The sequence below is a fragment of the Phasianus colchicus genome, chromosome Z, assembly GCF_987193195.1.
Source record: "Phasianus colchicus chromosome Z, bPhaCol1.hap1.1, whole genome shotgun sequence".
Classification (NCBI taxonomy): domain Eukaryota; kingdom Metazoa; phylum Chordata; class Aves; order Galliformes; family Phasianidae; genus Phasianus; species Phasianus colchicus.
In genome coordinates, this window is record NC_143476.1 from 87,767,388 (window position 1) to 87,789,745 (window position 22,358).

The 22,358-nt window shown below is 39.1% G+C and overlaps 1 long non-coding RNA gene across 1 annotated transcript; it reads right to left on the reverse strand.

Moving 5' to 3' along the window:
• Positions 1-817: 817 nt before the first annotated feature.
• Positions 818-11,740, reverse strand: LOC149913179 (uncharacterized). The gene is made up of 4 exons (XR_016461437.1): positions 11,688-11,740; positions 6,914-7,096; positions 2,378-2,448; positions 818-935 (listed from the first exon to the last, which is right to left on the reverse strand). It is a non-coding gene; the product is annotated as an uncharacterized LOC149913179 (long non-coding RNA).
• Between the last annotated feature and the right edge of the window lie 10,618 nt (positions 11,741-22,358).

Genomic DNA, 22,358 nt, shown 5'->3' on the forward strand with positions numbered 1-22,358 from the left:
TGTAAATGTTTTAGTTGATCGCTCAAGACAACTAGGCTTGTCACATTCCTGTCCACCATCTACAGTATTTGGAATACAACTCTATATGTTGTGTAAAATGTTGTGTAAAATCTATCAAAATGATATTCATAACTCTTTCTTTTTGTTCACAGATTTTCCAGATCTCTTTTCTCTATAATGAGAGACAAGTTGGCAGTAGACTTTCTATTTTCACAATCAAGGGAAAACAAACAAACAAACAAACAAACAACAACAACAAAAAAACACAGAGGTGCATAGCTTGGTGTCGGCTTCAACACTCGGACCTGATCAAATAGTTTGTAGGAAGTTCCTCGAGTTGTGCCCAGCTAAAGAGATATAGTAATACAGTAGTATGCTATTAGTATGCTATATATATATATATACACATATATCTTTAAAACAAAAACAAAAAAAAAACAGCTTAGCAGACTGGTTGTTTTAGAAGGCTGCAAATATTTAGGAGTTGATTTATGTCTTCTAACTTAGACATTCATAATGTAGGTGTTGATGTCTCTGTTAAACTCCTTAGGCTCTTTTGAGGTGTGATGCATGACAGCTAAAGTACACAGCTAAAGTAGATCAGATGAATTACTCCCTAAAAGTACGCAGTACCCTGGTTAACTGCAAAGAGTGACTGCAGAGCCTGGGGTGACTCACTCAGACGTGGAGGTTTGACATGTAAATATCTGCAGCTAGATGAGATGAATCCCAGACTGCAATAATCTATGAGAAAACAGGGTTAAACTCCCAACTCTGCTATTGACCACCAGGGAAAACATCACCCACTTACAGAGAATAAGAGTAGATATCATCTTTCTTCATGCCTCACATGGGAAAGAAAGCTGCCAAAGTGGCCAGAATGAGGGTGGTCTGAGTATCGTTTCCATAGGAGCTGTGCAAGTTCTTGAAGTGTGCTGTTTGAAAAATGATGATGCATAAGTTAGTGAGGCTCCAGGGCAGTATCTTACCTAGTGTTAGCATAGCTGACATGCTGACAGTTTATACGGAATTTATGTGCACATTTACTCTGCTTTTTATGGGAAAACATGTTACCTTACAGCTGCCACATCACATGCTACTTATCCTGCCTCAGAGCTACAGAGCACCTTCCTCAAGGAAATATACATGCATGAAGAGATTATGTATTTTTTAACAACATTGCGAGGGGAAAATAATAAAATATGCATTATACTCTGTACTACGAGCTTTTAATTTTTCTACGTTATTTATTTAGCAGATTTAACTTATTCTAAAAAGAAAGTTTGGTTGTTTTTTTCCCTCTCATTCACATATTTAGAAGGAAATAAAAAAGATGGAAAAAATGAAGTATTTTCTGCAGGAGAAAAGAACACAGTGAGAATCTTTTGAGTTTCTATTATATATGTTAAGGTTCTACTATAGTACCAAAATAACAATATCAGTAAGAGATGCTTAACAAAGAGATGCTTAACTTGACCATAAAAGTATATCAGATGGTAAGTCAAATAGAAAAAGACAGGATTTAATGACAAGACTTACAATCCAAACATTCTGTTCTCAAAATGCCCCAAAATAGAAAAGAATAAGAAATAATTCTCCTACCATGGCATCTTCTATAAAGATATCTTACTGATATCCTTCCTCATTCAGGCAATAATTTATGCTTCTACATGGACATATTCTATTTTTTCATTTGATCAAGGGAATATAAATAGATTGATTCATGAACATCATGGTGTTACTACTTCCCGAAAGTTCTTTTATACTCCTGAAGTGATGCTTTAAAACAATTTCAGTAATGATGTGAGAAATTACTTCTTACCAATCCTAGCATGAAGAATAACAAAAAAAGACATTGCTGATGTGTTATTCCATTTCGCTGAACTGATGCTACTTTAATTAGAACAGCTGATTTTATTTAATTTAACCCCCGTGTAACCTCCTTGTTCTGTCAGGGTCTGAACCAGAGCCTCATTTACCTGAGACTTGGCAATGAAAATACATCCTCTTCTCTCTTCTATGAAACCAAGTGCTGAAAAGCCAACAGTAAATTTTATATTTTCATATACAGTGATTGGAAAATCATCTCACAATATAACTAAAATACAAAACACAGGAATTCCCATGTCTGCAGCACTAGCTATTGGTACAAAAACATTCTATATGAGAATTGCTCAATCAAGCTTCTTGCTGGCAGGTTTCCTTTATTTTTCCCTTCCAAGAATGCAAAGCCATGTTAGTAATTAAATCTTCAGATTGTGAGAAAAAACAAAGATATAAAATTGAGTTCTATATCTGTAACTGAAAGTGGAAGTAGTTATGAGCTAACTGAAACAATGCACTTAGGCTGATTTCCATGTAACGGCACAAGACTTACCTGGATAAAAAATGGCCACTCCAAGTGACAACAGTGTTGAGTCCTAAGGGATGATGTCTGCACCAAATAGACTGTTGTGGACAGAAAATCATCACCCATTGCTGTAGTTTGAATAGGGAGTGAACAGAAAATCTATATAATGCTATATGCAGTTCAGTTTCTAAGACTGACAAAAAAAAACAGAAAAAGTTTCAAGAAAAGAACTAAAACAACAACAACAACAACAACAACAAAACACTAGATGGATTATGTTTTTCACTATTTTAAAGTACTTCCAGTGCTGTGTCCATGTATCTACTTAATTTTACATCTTCTTCAAGCCCTTGGGACTGTACTATTTTGAAAACACCTATTTGTCAAGGACAATCCAGAATTTAGGAATACATCTACATTTGTCCCAGACAGGATAAAAAAACTTTCTTTTCTCCGAGGTAAGGATTGTGTTCTGCTGCCCCAGAATGCTCATTTTTCTTTTATTCTCAAAGGACTTTCTGGTACCTAGAAGGGTCTCTATTTGGATTGCTGACAGAAAGTATATTCAACTGCTTCCACTTACTGTAGAGGTTTCCTAAGCTGAGCATTTTAAGATATGGACAATTAAGTATGCAAGTTCTGAGGGGCAACAAGGGAGACAGGAGACAGTCTAAAAGCAGCCAAGTAAATTTTAAATATTATTATTTAAATATAAAAATATGCTTATATACTGCCTTTTTAAAATAAGCACTTTGATGTGTTTAGCACTGCTTACAGCAACTTAGTTTTGAATATTAAACAGCAGTTGGCATTTTTTAAAAATTATTATTAATATCTTTTTTTTAAGTGCAGAGGGATTATTTAAACACATGCTTAGGACAATCACATGGTAGATACCAAATGACTCTAACAGATGTTGTCATTTTATTTTTTAAATTTATATACTTATGTGATGATAGAAAATGTTAGGGACTCTTAGATTTGACATTAGCTTATTTCTGATGCTGACAGTGGCAAAAGATTCCAATCTGCAATTTTCAGGGCAAAGAAAGATTTAGTTGCATCACAGATGACAATGCTGAAAATGAACTTTATGAGGGACGTTAAGAAATCTAGTTATTGGGTCTCTTTAATCAGATGCAGAAAGGGTATCACTGGTATTGAGTTGAGATTCCTTAAATCAAGACCTGTGGGGAAACCATGAAGTTTCAGAAGAGAATTCACATTAAATTGATTGCTCATTTGGAAAATAGAAACAGAAGAACAAGAAAAACAACAACAAAAAAAAGAAGGACAAGTATAGCAGATATTACTACAAGTGAAAAGGAATGATAAAGAAAACACACTAAACTGTGGTTTTAACTTGTCTTAGATTTTTCAGCTCCTTTGTTTGCGAACTATGGACAGTTCCTTTCAGTGTGCTGAAAAAGATAGCTCTCCGCCTCCCTCTTTTTTTTTTCTAGTTTACAGACTTTCTTCTTGGTTGCTTAATGGCACAGGCCTTTTTCTTCATCCTAAGACTCAAGTAATGAAGTACCACTGATGTTTGTCCCCCAGGTCAGAAATTCATTATGAACCTACCCAACACTTGATGAATTTTGCTATCCAGCCTCTAGTCAGCTATTAATTATATACCCCTTTCCTTTCACAACAGTTCCTACTGCAGCAGTGTCCTGACATCCATTTTACAGATGGGGCTTAAGTACAGGGAGATTAAATGTCTTATCTTAAGCCGAAAGTTGAGTGTATGTGTGACACAGTTCTGCCCGGCGAGCAGGTCCTAAGATTTGTCATCCCTTTCCTTACATCAGTGTCCGTTAGTACTCTACTATCCAATAGGCCAGGAAAGATAAATCAAAAAGCCAGTACAACCTTGTCACATCCTTTTCTGTACCTTGGCAGAGACCCAGCTCAGTATCTGTCCTGAAAGCAAAGAAAAGCACTGGCAGAAACACTCTGCTGAACTCAAAACAGATGCAGTGAGTGCTCTTCAGTTACTCATGGAAACCTCCTAGGAGGTACCACAAGGAGAAGATAATAGAAAAAAGAAACCAACTCTGGTAACTACTGCCAATGAAGAAATCTTGAGGTATTGTAGCAAAGGATTTTTACAACTCTCTGAGATGTGTGTATCTGACATTTTGCCCTGGCATTAGAAAAATATCTATTCCTTAACAAGCATAACTGATTATCATTTCAGTTTTGTGTATTTTCCTGAGAAAACACATTGTATAAGTGCAAAGAACATCTTTGTTATAAGGCAACTATTTAAATGTTCATTTTATGGGATGAGATTCGACAGGACCACGTGCTGAGTCCTGTACTTTGACCACAGCAACCTCAGGTACAGTCTTGGGCCAGAGTGGCTGGAAGACTGTGTGGAAGGAATGGACCTGGGAGTATTGGTCAATTATTGGCTGAATATGAGCCAGCAGTGTGTCCAGGCTGTCAAAATGATCAATGGCATCCAGGCTTGTATCAGAAATAGGAACAGGGAAGTGATCATCTCTCTGTACTTAGCTCTGGTTAGGCTGCACTTTGAGTATTCTGTTCAGTTTTGAGCCCCTCACTACGAGAAAGACATTGAGATCCTGGAGTGTGTCCACACAAGGACAACAAAGCTGGAGAGGGGTCTGGAGCGCACGTTTTATGAGGAGCAACTGAGAGAACTAACTGGGTTTGTTTAATCTGGAGAAGAGGAGGCTCAGAGAAGACCCTATAGCATTTTTTAACTATGCAAAATGAGGTAGTGCTGAGGTGAGGTCCAGTCTTGTATCCTGTATAACTACCAATAGGATTAGAAGGAATGGCTTCAAGTTGCATCAAGGAAGATTCAAGTTGGACATTAGGAAATATTTTTCCAAAAGAATTATTAAGTGCTGGAATGGGCTGGCTGGGGAAGTAGTGGAGTTGTGATTCCTGGAGGTGTTCAATAAATGTTTACAAGTTGCAATGAGGGATGTGGTTTAGTAGGAAAATATTGGTGGTAGGCAGACAGATGGTATAGATAATCTTGGAGATATTTCCCAACCTCAGAGATTCTATGATTCTGTAATTGTATATTCATTACAATTACAATGATTACTATATTTATAACAATTTATTACAAAATAAATTGTAAGGTTTAGCAAAAATCAGCAGATACCAAAGGAACAGTACAGCAGATGTACAACAGGAGAGAGTTCAGTGAGAATTACAGAATCACAGAATCATCACAACAGAGAATGGCTTGGATTGGAAGGAATTTTAAAGATCATTTATCTCCAACCCTAATGCCATGGACAGTGTTGCCAGCCATCAAATCAGGCTGTCAGGGTCCCATTCAACCTGCCCTTGAAAGCCTCCAACTATGGGACATCCACAGCTCCTCAGGACAACCCACTTTACTCCCACTGAGTGAAGAAACTCGTCCTAACATTTAACCTAAATGTCCCCTTTTTTAGTTTTAAGTTATTCCCTCTTGTCCTACCACTATCAGACTGTGTAAAAAGTCACTCTTATCAGCTCCCTTCAAGTCCTGGAATGCTACAGTGAGATCTCCCTGGAGACTTCTCTTCTCCAATCTAAGCAAATCCAGTGTTCTGAACCTTTTTTCATAGCAGAGGTACTTTTTTGATCATCTTTGTAGCCCTCCTCTGGACTGACACTAACAGTTCTGCATCATCCTTGTTCTGGGAGCCCCAGATCTTGACACAGTACTCCAGATGGAGTTTTTCATGGGCAGAGTATAAAGAGACTATCACCTCCCTCTTGCTATTGGTCATCACTCTATTGATGCAGACCAGGATACTGTTGGCCTTTAGGGCTGCAAACACACACTGCTGGCTCTTCTCCAGGCTTTTATCCACCAGAACCTCCAAGTCCTTCTCCATAGGGCTGCTCTCAGTGACTTTTTCTCCCAGTCTGTATTCATATATGGGATTATACCGACCCAAATGGAACACATTGCATTTGGCCCTGTTGAACATCATTAGGCTTACATGAGACTACTTTTCAAGCTTGTTCAGGTCTCACAAATTGGCATATCTTCTTTCTGTTGTGTCAACTGCACCACTCAGCTTAGTGTTACAGAATCACAGAATCACAGAGAATCACAGAATGGCCGGGGTTGGAAGAGACCTCAGGATCACGAGTCTCCAACCCTCCTGCCACATGCAGGGCCACTAACCTCCCCATTTAATACTAGACCAGGCTGCCCAGGGCCCAATCCAATCTGGTCTTGAACATCTCTAGGGATGGGGCATCCGCAATCTCTTTGGGCAGCCTGTTCCAGCACCTCACTACTCTCTTCCCCTTGACATCCAAGCTAAATCTTCCTTACCTATCATCAGCAAACTGCTGAGAGCACACTTGATCCCATTGTCTAAGTCACTGCTGAAGGTGCTAAAGAGCACCAGTCCCAAGACAGACCTCTGAAGGACACTGCTCATGACCAGCCTCCACCTGGCCATAGCTGTTGATAACAGCACTCTGGCTATGATCATCCAACCAATTAGTTATCCAGTGGATATTCTAGCCTTCAAGTCTATATCTCTCCAATTTACTGATAAGCATGTCAAAGACCTTGTACATGTTCAGGTGGACAATGTCAGTTGTTCTTCCGTTGTCCCCCAGTGCTGTCACTCCATCATAGTCTTGGACGGGCACAATCCATTCCTGGTGAAACAGTGCTGTAATGGGTGTCTCAGATCTCCTCCTCATTCTCCTGTTCCTTAATATCTACTTGAAGATGATCTTCTCCAATATCTGTAGGCATGGGAAAGTGGAGATGATGAAGGCAGAATCAGGGAAGGGGAAGAGAGTTCCAGACCTGGACAAAATCAGAATCCTACAATGAGCAATGAGCTGTAGAGAGAAACTAACTGAAATCCAGGATTACTGATGCTTTTTTGTTGAACTATACAGGCAGGAAACTATTTGCTTCCAACTAGGAGCAAAAATTCTCAATATAGGAGATCAAAGCTTAAATGGAGAAGTGTGTTCACTTCAAAAGATAAGCATGCTTCCTTCAACTTTTCTGCCAAAAATTGAGATCACCAATATGGAAAGTAATAGTAAAAAAGGTTCATTTAATCTTCTGTTATTTTTATTATTTTATTAACCTACAGGATGCAACTTATCACACAAGTCTTTTTAAACAATATCTACCCAGAATGGCTAATGTTAAAACAAAGAAATTTGTAAGAAAAGCATGAAAGTTGTATTACTCATAAAATTTGCCAAATAAATTGTTCTTAGCTCCTTCAAACTCATGAGTGGACTAACATAATATTATGACCAGTTAAATCCTTACTTTAAGAGCAAGTGATTTGTCTTTCATTAAGAAAGTATGGCCTGAATTCTGAAAAAAAATATGAAGAGTAATTTGAAAAATCTCTTTTTATTCATTTCTTTCATTCTCATTTGATAAATGTATGTCTTATTTAAGTAGGCATGACTATCTACCTGGAAACTAAAGCAGCTGAAATCAGTCCATTTGAAAATTTAATTATAATGTTGTTTTTTCTTTCAGCAAAAGATATGAATACATTTTCATTCTTGCTTTAACTGAAAACTGAATTTATTCTTGGAGGCTATGACAACATTCCTGATTCATAAATCTTGTCATTTTCTTGCATTTGTCTGTCAGACTACTACTCATTATATTTGAGGTGGAACTGAATTTTATTTCTTATTGTATCCTCATTGTATTTCCATACTGGAACTTTAACTTGTAAATAGTGCATTTAGATGCTAATAATAATAAAGAATTACTAGTGTTGTTAATAATAATATATGGTTTTTAGATTTCAGCTTACATATTAGGCTAATGAAACAAAACAAAACAAAACATAAAACAGAATCAGGATTCAACTTGTACTATAATTAGATAATTAGACTTTCATATTTGCTCAAAATAATAAGTCACTGCATGATACACATTACAAGATCTTTATTTCCTGTGTCATAGTGCGAGGGGAGGGAGGAAGAAGTGACTATCTTAGAAACAAGAAAAAATTTGCTGTTTTCAGAGTATTTTCTCCAATGTGTAAAGAAACTTGCCTTAATCCATGTGAAGTCCCTGAACACTAATGGACATTCTATGATTTCCTACCATCATAATATAATATATTCTTTGTTCAATAACTTAGGAGAAAACAATAAATATACGAACACTACAGAGTCCTGGTCTCAGGATTCCCCGTGGGGCTTTTGACTTCTTTTGAAATATGCTAGTTTTTTTAGTACTACAGGGGCATCATTTAACATAACATGACACTTCTTTCATTCACCTTCCATAAGGATGTTTGCCAATCATAAGGAGAAACATTAAATTGAACAAAAATAGAGGAGTTAAGAGGAAAAGATTTTCCCAAATGCACAAGGAGACCTTTGCAAAAATGCATCAAATGGTGATTTAGGGGAATGATCATCCCACAGTTGAATTAAGGTAGGAAAATGTGTGTGTAAATTGAGCTCAAATCTAATTTATGTAAGGCTTATTTTGTTCTTCTCAAAAATGACAAATCAAGCAAAAGGCCTAAGAGTTATCTTCCTTCTTCTGCAATCACAACTAACCTAGATTAAGAGTTTAATCTCTCTCAGTCTCAACCTGTGGTGAAGGGATGTAGACTGTACAGTGACAAGAGGACAATGCATTATATATATATATATATATATATATATTTCCTCTGTGGTGGCATGGGGAATTCTATCTAATATCATAATTCATATCTAAATCACAGAATCACAGAATTAGAAAATAACAGAATCATTAAGGTTGGAAAAGACTTCAAGATCATCCAGTCCAACCATCCACCAATCACCAATAATACTCACTAAACCATGTCCCTCAACACAAAATCCAAACGTTCCTTGAACACCTCCAGAATGCCCACCTCCCTGGGCGACCCATTCCTTTGCCTGACCAGTGTTTCAGAAATGTAGTATTTCCTAATGTTCAGCCTAAATCTCCTCTGGCACAGCTTGAAGCCATTCCCTCTAGTCCTATCACCAGTCACACGAGAGAAGAGGCCAACCCCCAGCTCACTACAACCTCCTGTCAGGTAGTTATAGAGAGCAATAAGGTCTCCCCTGAGCCTCCTCTTCTCCAGACTGAACAACCCCAGCTCTTTCAGCCACTCCTCATAAGGCCTGTGCTCCAGAGCCTTCACCAGTTTTGTTGCCCTTCTTTGAACACGCTCCAGGGCCTCGATGTCTTTCTTGCAGTGAGGGGCCCAAAACCGGACACAGTACTCGAGGTGTGGCGTCACCAGAGCTGAGTACAGGGGGACAATCACTTCCCTGTTCCTGCTGGCAACACTGTTCCTGATGCAAGCCAGGATGCCACTGGCCTTCTTGGCCATCTGGGCACACTGTCAGCTCATGTTCAGCTGAGCATCAATCAATACCCCCAGATCCATTTCCTCTACGCAGTCTTCCAGCCATTCCACCCCAAGCCTGTAGCACTGCCTGAGGTTGTTGTGGCCAAAGAGCAGGACCCAGCATTTGGCCTTGTTGAACCTCATCCCACTGGCTTCTGCCCAGCAATCCAGCCTCTTCAGATCCCTCTGTAGGTCCTCAGCCAACTTGGTGTCATCCGCAAACTTACTGAGGGTGCATTCAATGCCCTCATCCAGGTTCATCAATAAAGATATTGAAGAGGATAGGCCCCAGCACCGACACCTGGGGAACACCACTCGTGACAGGTCACCAGCTGGATTTAGCTCCATTCACCACCACTCCCTTCCAGCCAGTTCCTTATCCAGCCTCGGGCTGCCAGCTTCTGCAGGAGAATACTGTGTGAGAAAGTGTCAAAGACCTTGCTGAAGTCTAGGTAGACTACGTCAACAGCCTTTCCCTTGTCTACCAGATGGGTCACTAGATCATAGAAGGAGATCAGATTGGTCAAGCAGGACCTGCCCTTCATGAACCCATTCTGGCTAGGCATGATCCCCCAGTTATCCCACACATGCCACATAATCTCCCTCAAGACAATCTGCTCCATAACCTTCTCTGGCACCGAGGTCAGGCTAACAGGCCTGTAGTTCCCTCGGTCCTCCTTACAACCCTTCTTGTAGATGGGAGTCACACTGTCAAATCTCCAGTCTTCTGGGACCTCACCAGTCAACAAGGAGCGCTGATAGATAACGGTAAGCAGTTCAGCTATCACCTCAGCCAGTTTCCTCAGTACTCTTGGGTGAATCGCATCCAGCCCCATGGACTTATGACAGTCCAGCTGGAGTAGTAGGCATCTGACTGTGTCTTCCTGAATCACGGTGGGTTCTGTACGCACCTCAGCCGAGACTACCAGGTCAGAGTGGAGTTCCCTGAGGATACCTGGTCTGACCTTTAAAGACAGATGTAAAGAAGGCATTCAGAACATCTGCCTTTTCCTTGTCCTCCGTGGTCACATTCCCAGCCTCATCCAGTAAAGAATGAAAATTCTCCTTAGTCCTCCTCTTACCACTGATGTATTAGTAAAAGAGTTTCTTGTTCCTTTTTATCCCAGCAGCCACATTGAGTTCAAGCTTTTGCCTTTCTGATTTTCTCTCTGCACATCTTAACTTCTCTGTACGTCTTCTGAGTCACCCATCCCTTCTTCCAAAGGAAGTAGATTCTCTTTTTCTCTCAGAGCCTCAACAATAGCTCCCTATTCATCCACGCCAGTCTTCTTCCCTGATGGCTCATTTTGAAGATTGGGGGACAGCCAGCTCCTGCACCTTTAAGACTTTCTTCTTGAAGAGTGACCAGGCATCTTGGATCCCTTTACTCTCTACGACTAAAACCCGAGGGATTCCCCCTACTAGCCTTCTGAATAATTCAAAGTCCATCCTCCAGAAGTCCAAGATAGTAGTTTTGCTGTTCCCCCTCCTGACTCCACCAAGAATTGAGAACTCTACCATTTCATGGTCACTCTGTCCAAGACAGCCCCCGACCTCCACATCTCCCACCAGACCTTCTCTGTTTGTGAACAGCAGGTCTAGGGAGGCAGCTCCCCTCATTGACTGTCTCACCAGCTGCATCAGAAAGTTATCCCCCATACACTCCATAAACCTCCTAGACTGCTTCTTCTGCGCTGTGCTGCATTCCCAGCATATGTCAGGGAAGTTGAAGTCCCCCATGAGGACAAGGGCTGACAATCAGACAGCTTCTGCCAGCTGCTTGTAGAACTCCTCATCTATCTCTTCATCCTGGTTCGATGGTCTGTTGCAGACGCCCACCAGGAAGTCTGCCTTGTCAGCCCTTCCCCTGATCTTTACCTATAGGGATTCAACCTTATCATCCCCACCTTCAAGCTCAATAACATCAAAGCATTCCCTAATATAGAGAGCCACACCACCACACATCTCCTTACTTGCCTATCCCTCCTGAAGAATTTGTAGCCAGCCATTGCATCACTCCAGTCATGGGAGTGGTCCCATCATGTTTACATAATGGCAACTAGGTCATAGTTAGCCTGCTGCACAAGGGTTTCCAACTGTTCTTGTTTGTTGCCCATGCTGCATGCATTGGGTAGATGCACTTCAGCTGAGCCCAGTGCCTCACCCCTAATCCCATTACTGCTCATTTCTAGCAGGCCTAGTTTTATTCCTTTCTCCCCTCATATCTAGTTTAAAGCCCTCTCTACAAGTCCCGCCAACTTCTGGGCAAGATTCCGTTTTCCCCTTTGGGACAGGTGATACCCATCAGCAGCCCTCATACCAGGTGCTGGGTAGACCACTCCATGATAAAAGATCCCAATTTTTTTGCATTTGCACCAGCTTCTCAGCCATGTGTTTATATGGTAGGTTTTCCTGCTACCCTCAATGTCCTTCCCTGCCACCGTAGGAATACAGGCAAATACTCCTTGTACGCCTGCTCCATCAATCCCAGTCCTCTAGAATCATTTTCAACTATTCTGAACTTGCTTTATTGCATGCTAAAACACTAGATAAACCCATAAATGCTTCTGACTGTCATAAGACCTACAGTACAGAAACAGTTTTGTGTTGAGAAAGGCATGAGCAGGATGATCTGCTGCTCTTCTCTTGATCCATACCTTACATTACGAGTGCATACAAGCAGTAAGAATAGGAAAGTTATCTCCTTGAAACCAGTTAATCCCTCCATATTGTCTTCAGTCTGTAAGGAATGTCATGCAGGAATGGACTGGCACAATTCATCAATACCAGGAATTAAACAAGTCTGAATGGGCAGAACCTCTAACAGTGAGGTAATTTGATCTGTACAATTAATATTTAAATGACTATGAAGGCAATGGGACGTAGGATCACAGGTTTGGATTTAAGTAAACATCATCTCAGAAATTTTTAAGTGTTGCTGGAGAACAATTGATGGCTTAACAAACTTTATTAATTTTCAGACAAATGTTTAGTGTGAAACCACTTTGATATAGGATATGGATCAATGCTTTTCTTGGCACTGGTCAAAACTAAAATGATTCAGTTCAGATAACTGCAGAAATGTGTCCAAAGTGTACCTCATAGGTTGATTCTGATGTCCCTGTTTTTCATAAACTGGACTATAGTAATTATTATCTCACTACTGTTTATATATTTATACTCAGGCATTGCTAATCATTTTCATATTGACTGTTTTCTTATAGGTACAAAGATCTAAAGATTATTATTGATGTGCACTAACCACATATTTAGATTCTCATTGGTATTAGGCACCTGCTCTAGTTATTGAGCCAAATTTCCATGAATGATATATTTGACCATTTTCCAGGCCACATGCTTTCATTATATAGTATCATCTATAGCTAAGTTAAATGATAAATGTGTTGATCAGTTCACAGTTATTATATATAAAAGGGAATGTCTTTTAATCAACTGTGGACATTTGTCGATTACTCTCAGTTGTGCAGCTTTTTATTCCTTTTTATCTAAATCACTTCAGCTGCATGGTTGACTAAGGCAGGCTTCATATTCTCAGTACTGCAGAACTTTTATCTAGTAAACTTACACACTACTTCCTTTCCCTGCATGTATGTAGCTTTACCTTATGCACCAAGGAGACCACTTCTTTCTTAAAATCAAACCATAGCTGAAACTCAAGAATCCCAGTTTCATTTATTTAGGATCAGCTTCTCTGCATCTGCTATGATCTTGCATTTTTTCAGCTCACGTTTATGTGCCAGAAACAATTAAGCAAGCATTCATTTCATACATAGTAACCATAAAATCTCTAGCATCACTGAACTGCATTATTATTTCCCCTAGGAAAAAAATCTTGAAAAAAAATACAAATGAAAACTACAATCTATATATTTACATTATTTATAAGTTCTCAAGGATAATTTCTCTGTACTAAAAAAGAAGGGAGATACTGCTGCATGAGAATTCTGGGAAAGTTTTTTTTAATCTAAGTTCTACGAAAAAAAGAAATAATGCTCTCTAGTCACATACAAATGTAAGCTGTGTAATGGTAGATTGGGTAAACCTGATGGTTCTTTTGTTTTCTATAATTCTTTCCACCTCTAAAAAATGTTTTAATTTTTATAATTTTGCAAATATAAAGGTTATATTTTCAAGAAACTTCAGCTCTTACTATGATTCAAAAAACAAAAACAAAAACATTTGTACTCATTTTATGAACTGAATTTGTTTTGTGTATAGTAATAAATACTTTGGGAAAAATGCATAATCATTTGCTTACAGTTCAAGAATATATGGGTGTGTACAAAAGTGTTTATGCATCTAAACTGAAAGTCTCTTTTAATTCATACATTACAATTTTTTAAAAAAATTGAAATAGAGTTTCCATTCTAGTACAATCAAAGTCAAACCTAATGTACATATGTTCTTTCTAAAAACAAAAACAAACAAACAAACAAACAAAAAAAAAAACCCACACTTTATTCTGTACTGCAGAGGTTCATGAGAATCAAAACACGATAGTCTGCTGTTACAAGATGCCTTAAAAACAGAACATAAACATTGCTATTGGTAAATAGAAAATCAGAGTTCAATTTTTTTTCTTACAATGAATGCAACTCCAATGTCAAGTATTCAGCTTCATACTCATATTCAGTTCACTGAAAACAAAATCAGACAAATTGTGTAGACAGATGATTTGTTTATCCCAAAATACTGTGTGTAAGAGTGTGTCTTTTGGGGAGATAAGAGTTTAGATATTGAGAAGACTTTTCTGCTCTTTTACAGAGATCATATCTTTTAGGCAAAAGACAACACCATAGGGTATCACAATCCATAGCAACAGCAATAAAAAATGCACAGTAGATGTGCTGCAAAAACTTTAATTGACCCGAAGAGAGTTAGAGATAATGAGAAAGCAAAGAGCAGGACTAAGCAGCTCAGCTCTTCTGAAGTAGGACAAATGTTTCTTTCCTGTCATTCATATTCTGCTATCTCCATATTCATATTGAGAATCTCCATCCCTTGTTGGATGCAGAAGAAAACACAGTGACCAAGGATCAGGATATGGCTGAGGAATTTAATGTCCTCTTTGCCTCTGTCATTACTAGTAAAACTAGTCGTTACCTGGGTGCACAGTCCCTGTACTGGAAAATAGGGATGAGGAACAGAACAGACCCTGCATAATACATGATGAGACAGTTTTGGGCCTGCTCCAAAATCTCACAAGTCCATAGGGCCAAATGGACTGCATCCTGGAGTGCTGAGGGAGTTGGTGGATGTGGTTACCAAGACACTCTCCATCATCCTTCAATAGTCCTAGCTAACCATCCCAAAGGACTGGAGATGTGATACCCATCTTCGAAAAGGGCCAGAAAGATGACATCAGCAGCTACAGACCTATCAGTCTCACATCAGTGCCAGGGAAGATTATGGAATGGATAATCTCAGGAACCATCAGTGATAAATTAAAGGTCAACCAGGGGATCATGCCAACAATGGGTTCATAAATGGTAGATCCTGTTGGACAAACCTGATTTCCTGGCTTGTATCAGAAATGGAATGGTGAGAAGACTAGGGAAGTAATCCTGCCCCTGTACTTGGCACTGGTGAGGCCTCACCTTGAGTACTGTGTTCAGCACCTCAATACAGAAAGGGCATGGAGGTGCTGGAGCAGGACCAAAGAAGGGCAACAAGGATTGTGAAGGGCTTGAAGAATATGCCCTACAAGGAGTGACAGAACAAACTGGGGAAGAGGAGGCTGAGGGGAGACATTATTGCTCTCTTCAAATACCTGAAAGGTGATTGCAGTGAAAGCAGTGTTGGTCTCTTCTCTCTGGTGACAAGTGACAGGAAGAGGGGAAATGACCTCAAGATGCACCAGGGGAGGTTTAGGCTGGATATCAGGAAAAACCTATTTATAGAAAGGGTTGTTAAGCACTGGAATAGGCTCCCCAGGGAGGAGGTTGAGTCACCATCTCTGAATGTGTTTAAAACCATTTGGATGTGTTGCTCAGGGACATGATTTAGAGATGGGTTGTTAGAGTTAGGGTAGTATAGTTAAGTTGTGGTTGGACTTGATGATCTTGAAGGTCTTTTCCAACCTGAGCTATTCTATGATTCTATGATTCTGTGATTCTATTATCTGACTAGTTCATCATAGCTATCACCCCAGCAGAAATAAGACAAACTGAGTGAGATATTTTAAGTATGGATATGAGAACTGGTTTCAGTCTTATTTTCTCTGTATGGGAGTTTCTATCATAAGCTTTAGTTTGGGCAGTAGTTAATGGTGCTCTAGATAGATTAATGAAGAGTGTCTCCTAGGAAAGTTGTAGGTAATGAGGCCTGTTTCCTTCATGCTTCAGCATTCAAATTAGATAAGCCACAAAAACTGAGGAAGAGGCAAAGATCTGGTATAAACTCCTCAAAGAGACATGTGAATGTCCTTATACCTTGAGATAACTTCAGCATCATTATAAATTATAGAGACAGTGGGATCGAATGTAACCTAAGCATGTTTGCTGATGACATCAAAATGAGCAGTGCAGGCGATATAAGATAAGGAAAAGTATCCATCCAAAGGGACCTGGACAAGCTTGAGAAGTGATTCAGTGTGAATGTAATGAGATTCAATAAGGCCAAGTGCAAGGTTTTTTCCACTTGGATCAGGATAATCCCAATCCCATTGAACTGACTGGAAGAAGAACTCAATGAGTGTTGTGAGAACTCTTTTTTTTTTTTTTTAACCCTGGCTCAAAGCTTGCTTCCTGAGGTATTTCTTGTGATAAGACTGACATCTAGGTGATGAGAGATGGGTGTTGCCATGTGGCAATCGACATCACTGTGTGGACAATTTTACATTTGAAAGCATTTCTTTGGATCTGCTTGCCTCTGGAGAGAGTGCTAAGTAGTGTTTACTGGAAGAAGATCTGGCCTGTGACTAAATAGCTCCAGCTTGATATGGAAAACTGGGGAATGATACCATCATGTCATGTGAAAAACAGGATGCAGGTGGGCATCCCTGCTCCCTCTTATCTGCTGGCAAGGCCCGGAAGATGGGAACAAAGGAGTTTCTGCTGAGATTCCAGAACCGGGAGCTGCCACTCCAAGGAGAGCTGACTCAGTGACTTTGGACTTATATAAATAAGTTTGTACTACCATTGAAAATTTGTTGTTGTCTGCAGAACAGCAGCGCCTGATGACTCAACACTACTGATGATCAATGACTGAACTACGAATCACGCTGGACTTACGGTGATGACTATCTCCCTCTTGCTTCCTACAAAGACTCCTTGCTTCTATTTCCTACTTTTCTATTGCCCATCTCCCCTTTCCTATCTCCGTAATAAACTGGTCGGACCAATATTTGAACTTTTGTTTCTTAATCTCATGTTGAGTATACATATATCAAAGAACTTCTTCTCCCTCCTGTAAATTGGAGCGAGAGAGTGTGGGCCTGAGGAGAAGGACCTGGGAGTCCTGGTGGATGTGAAACTTTATATGAGCCAGCAGTGAGTACTTGTAGCTGAGAAGACTGTAAGTATCCTGGTCTGCATCAAAAGAGGGTTGGCCAGCAAATAGAAGGAAGTAATTGTACCCCTATACACTTTGCCTCATGAGCCCCACCTGGAATATTGCATCGGAGTCTGAGGACCCCAGCACAAGAAAGTTGTGGAGCTGTTGCATTGGGTCTAAAGGAGGGCCACGAGGATGATCAGAGGTGCAGAGCACCTCTCCTACAAAAACAGACTGAGGGTGCTGGGCTTGTTCAACCTGAAGAGAAAAAGTTCCAGAAAGATCTCATTGTGGCCCTCCAGTATATAAAAGGAGCTTTTAATAAGGAGGGAGATCAACTTTTTGCACAGTTTGATAGTAATAAGGCAAGGGGGAATGACATTAAACTTAAAGAGGGAAAATATAAGTTAGATCTTAGGAAGAGATTCTTAGGGAATGGTGAGACATGGGAATTGACAATTGGCTGCCTGGAGAAGATGTGTTGTTCTCATCCCTGCAGGTGTTCACAGCCAGGTGGGATGATATCCCTGGGATATCTGATCCTTTGGCCGACAGTCCTGCCTGTGACAGAGGGATTGGAACTAAATGATTGTTAAGGTCCTGTCTCACACCAATTTATAGGTGGGAGATGAGGTTCTTTTAATATCTGTATACCCGGCGTGAGATTAAGAAACAACAGTTCATATGTTAGTCCAACCAGCTTATTATAAATCCTAATCAGGGAGACGGGGAAGGGAAGGAGGGTGATAGAAAAGATAGGAAAGAAGCAAGAATCACATAAAGCGGGGATAGTCACCACCAGGATCCAGCAGCGGTCCTGTTGCACGATGTTTCGAAGGTCCAAGGCAGAAGCAGCAGGGGGGGAGAGCAGCAGCATGGCCGGCCTTGGGTAACAAGCAGGTAGCAGGAGGCAGTCGCAGAGCAAATCCGGAGGGAAGCAGCAGGACTCAGGTAGCAGGCCCAGGTGAGTCTGTCAGCAAGCAGGAATTCTGTAGTGAGGAATCTGATGGCAGACACCTTTGTTCTTCTTCAGCATCATGGTAGAGCGCAAAGCAAGTCCAGGAGGGAGAGTGCAGAGCAAGTCTGGGAGGGAGAGAGGCAGGTCATGAGGCTTCTTTATGGCAGAAACCTCTTCTTCTTCATGAGGAATCTGTTGCCAGAAAAACTCAGTTCTTCATGATTGTAAGTCCCCATTTTATCCTTTTACTCTTTCTGCCTACGTGACATCCCTGGGTGCTTGAGCAAGAGTCATGTGAGAACCCCCTGAGATGGCCATCATCCTCAAGATAAGCCCACATAAAAGGCCACTTTATGGCCATTAAGCTGCAGCTTATCTCTCTCTCATTACCTCTGGCCCTGTCCATCTGTGTCCCTCAGACAAAGGATTTCACAACCCTTGCCCAGGATTTGTCCATCAAAGTTCTCCAGACAAAGGATTTCTCAACCCCTGCCTGAACTTGTTCATCTGTGTCCTCAGCAAGCTTTGAGACAATGATGATGTAAAATAATAATCTCTTACAGGTCCCTTCCTACCCAAGCCAAACTGATTCTTTGACTAATTCTGTGATAACTTCTCAGAGGAAAAGACATCAAGAAATCATTTGATACAAATACGTCAAGTGTTATGATAGAATCTGATGGTGTTTAGTCTCATACTGATACTGATACTCTATTTGTACTCTATTCATATTGCCTATAACTTCTGTTACAGCAATTGTTACAAGTAATTGTACTGCTGATTTCAATATTCATATTTCAAATGTAGTTTATTGCCTTATTTGATTTTTTTTTTTTCCTGAGTATTGAATGCTAATTTTCAATTAGAAAGTTCAATGTGAAAAGTTCAAGTGGGAAATACTTGCATAAATACTTGCAAATAGTTTACTATAAGTAAAAGACACAGCTTTCAAATTGTTAGATAAAGATTCAATTCTCTTGTCACACGATGTTTTAACAGGATAGAGAAGCAGTCTTATTTAAATGAAGTGTTAAATTTTCAGACTCCACCTTCTGTATGGGAATTGTCTACCTTAAAAAGTCCATCCTTTTTTTCTAGGGGTGCTGCCATCCTGAACGAAAGAAGGAGAAGGAGATAACTGGCTTGATCATGTCAGGCAGCAAGTAGTGCTGATGTCAGATACCAGCCCTGAAAGATGCTGAAATTATAAGTCTCAGTGGTTTTCAGTTTGAAATGCTGAGTAGAGAGATAGTGGACTATGTAGCTGAAGAACTGCTGAAAATGGGTTGTCTAGGTTGTGTCAAAATCTCCTCAGTGATGAGCCTGGAAACGTCACTGTGAGTCTCAAGAAAAATATTTCTTACACTAATTATTTCTTACAATTGTGCATCCAATTTAATGTGTTATTTGAGATCCAGACACCCTGCACATGCACAAGATTTGAATAACTGATTAAATGTATACATTGGTTCTACAGATTAATTCCTAAAATATATATATATATATATATATATATATATATATATATATTTCTCTGTTCACTTTATAAAATCCTGACAAAAGAAAATGGTGAAGTGCCTACACTCCAAGTAGAAATGTTATAAACACCTGAAGATCTAGGTCAGAGCTACTCATAACCACTAGAATTCATCTCTGACAATACGCATGATTGTTTCTCTTCATTCTCTATGGGTGATCTATGGGTGATTTAGTTCACAAAGTAGTGCAATATTCAACTCATTGCTATTTGAACTAACAAAGCCAAACACAGTTTGTATTATAGAGAAGCAATCTTATTGACAAATCTGACCAACTTTTTTTTTTTATTATTTTAATGTTTTTGTTTTGTTTTGTTTTTTTATCTTTCTGTGTTCTTTCATCTGAAGGACGTTAAGCTTTAAAAAAAAAAAAAAAAGAACAAAACACTCAAGTTCTCCTAACAAATTCTGCCTGATCAAAACAGGAATAACCTTTCAAAATTCAGAAAACATTAAGTTGCTTATTTTAGGAAAATCTTAATTATTCCAGTTACTGTGATTAAACACTGATTTGAACTTAACAACACATTTCTTTTTTTCTTTTCTGGCCAAGCAGAATGATATCTTCTCTTTAGTCTTAGTTAAAAATTAAAAACAAGGATGTCTGCACTGCAGATTTCAACATATGTAAGGATCCTTGTGGTGCACACCAGAAATTAGGCCAGAAATCAGGTCTGCACAACAATTTTCTCTCCAGAGCTTCTGCATGTAGTACAATATGCTATGCCTTCATAGTTCACATAGTCTGTTGACTTTTCTCACTTTTCAACAGATTCAGTACATATTTTATTTCTTTTATTATCTCAAATATTTGGAAGATAGATTTTCAAAAAGGCATTGAAAGTCAACAGATTTCTGCGCTTTTACATTGTATTTCAAGTGGTTTATTGCCTTATTTTTTTATTTATTTTTTTTCTGAGTATTAAAAGCTATTTTTCAATTAGGAAGTTCAATGTGAAAAGTTCAAGTGGGAAATATTTGCAGTTACTTATCAAGAATTTTGAATTATGTTAAGGATAAGGCCTGAAATTCAGTGTAGTATTTTAATGAAAAATATAATTTAAGAGCAGATCTAGACTGAAGGACTGGAATTGCCTAGAATAGACCTTTGAACGACTATAACTAGATATTGGTTTAATCCCTAATTGATATCCATGCAGCTAATTTTAGGGCAGCATGTCTCCTGATTTTAAGGATAAATCTATATTTGTATAGAATGAAATGCAAAACAAGCATTGTTGTGTTGATGAGCAATGTGTGTCTGGATCAGAACTACTGTACAGAAAGGTAACCATAAAGTATGCTTTGAAGGTGTTCACCTTGGAGGAATCAGTTATATGACCTTATAGCCAGATTTTAGTGACTGCCCTTCCAAGCAAACTATTTGATTCTCCTAAATAGCACTTTTTTTCCTAACAAATGTATAGTATAAGGCAGTGATCTGCTGTAGAGTATGAATATATTAGTATAGTTTGTGCTAGATAACCAGCCAAGTCACACGGCAGCTTAAATAACTTTAACATAACAAACAACAAAGTTAAAAAGTAGAGACAGCAAGCTGACAGTTACTGCTAATTTCTGGTCATTGCATAAAATCTTTCCTTAAGGTAAACTCTCCAGTGCAAGGAAGCATTTTGTTTATGACAGAGCACGATGGTGACAGTATCTGTCTTTCAAGATAATTATTGCTATTAAACAAGTGGGCTTTAAACATATCATTCAGATCAATTTATTCAAAAGTGTTTAAGTCTCAGCCAAGTTTACCATTGGTGTGACTGTGGGACACATTAAATTTTGACGTAATTTTTGATCATTTACAGAGGGATGTGAACAAAGGTGAAATGCAAAGGAGGTGGGAAAAATCTGTTGACTTTCATTGACTGTTGTTTTCCATTGTAGACATTTCCATTTTTGGAGCCATTTTTGTAGTTGAAAAGACTTGGAAGAGGCTGAGGGGATATGGGTGAGTAAAGCGTTGAGCATCTATTCTCCACTTCAAGGTTAAAGTTTATGAAAGATTTTATATCTTTCTTTTCCTTCCTAATAATGAGTCGCCTCTTTTTTAAAATATATATATATATATATATATATTTTTTTTTTTTTTCCCTCAGCCCTGTCTCCAAAGAAAGAAAGAAAGCAATAAGCCTGTCAAAGAAGGAATTAATTAAGCAAATCAATCAGTTAGTTTTATTAAGGAATTACAAAGCCCATGTGCAGCATTAATTATTCAGATAATGGGACATCTCTAAGCCTTTCTTTTCAATTATTGATAAGCCGCTATCTATCATTCTGACTGTTTTAGTACTGATTTAGTTGTGAATGAAGCCAGGTCACTCAGCCATAGCATATGCCAGTTATGAGAGTTGCTAGATGGCTAGGGGCGGGAGAGAGAAAGATGAGAGGTATCGTTTATTTCCATCCACAATGATTGCAAACATTAAATATTTCAGGTCACGTGCCTTCTTCTGAACTGTAGATGAAAGGGAAGCTGTCCTTCCTCACTGATATCATCTGGATGATCACCCCTGTTCAATGAGGCAATACATGACCATTTTTCCCTTTGCAATATCACTGAAACTTTTCTGTTGACTTTATGTGAAGTTCCTTACTAGTTCATAAGGCCTGGAAAAAAT